This window comes from Apium graveolens, chromosome 10, assembly GCF_009905375.1.
Source record: "Apium graveolens cultivar Ventura chromosome 10, ASM990537v1, whole genome shotgun sequence".
In the NCBI taxonomy this organism is placed as follows: domain Eukaryota; kingdom Viridiplantae; phylum Streptophyta; class Magnoliopsida; order Apiales; family Apiaceae; genus Apium; species Apium graveolens.
Genome location: NC_133656.1, coordinates 202,667,394 through 202,668,261, shown reverse-complemented (window position 1 = coordinate 202,668,261; position 868 = coordinate 202,667,394).

Here is an 868-nt window from a genome sequence, read left to right as displayed (position 1 = left end):
TTCTTCTGACAATCTTCTGAAAGTCACTGAGACTTATGAATCAATTCCGCCACTTTAATGCTGACACTCGATGTACTGTCTGGTTCATGAGTGACTAACTTCCGTAACGTTTCTTCATGTCTTGACTTTGATATTCTGATTGAATCCTTGTAATAAATTGATACCTTGACGAGATCTCTGTCACTTGATTAAATCCACGATCTTGATTTACATCACTGAGGCATGATCAAATTCTTGAACTTCTTCCAGTGAATCTTCAAGTCTGCAGATGAACAATGTTTCTTTGATCTTTGACAGATGTTACTTTGTGAGATCTCTCTGATGATTGATCCACTATTTACTTATTACATTCTTATTTGAGTTGAGTTAAATACTCGAATAAACGAGTAGGCTATGACATATGCCTTTCAATCTCCCCCTATTTGCTTGTTAGACAATAACAACAAATACCTAGAGGATAACTCAACTAACAAATAAGAAAAAGATGTAAACAGTAAGGTAAAGTAAATAGCAGAAAAGTTCTGGATTATATTTAACATTTTCCAGATTCCAAATGAAATTTACAAGTGAATACAAGATAGATGTTCCTCTAGCCTGAACATATAACTACATTAGACTATCTCGATTCATAACGCTCTAATCATATTACATTGAGTTTTGAGCTAATTGACTTCAGTTGTCTTCTCTTCTGACTTCACCTTCTTCTAAATCTTGAAGCAATTCCTTGTCAAAGACACGATCCTTTTCTGAAGTGAAGCTTGATGGTCTGACTGGTTGAACTCCAACTGACTTCAGCTTATTCTTGAGTTGATTGTACCTTTTAACATTCTTTTCACAATAAGCTTGAATCAAGTCAGCAGCTTGAGTC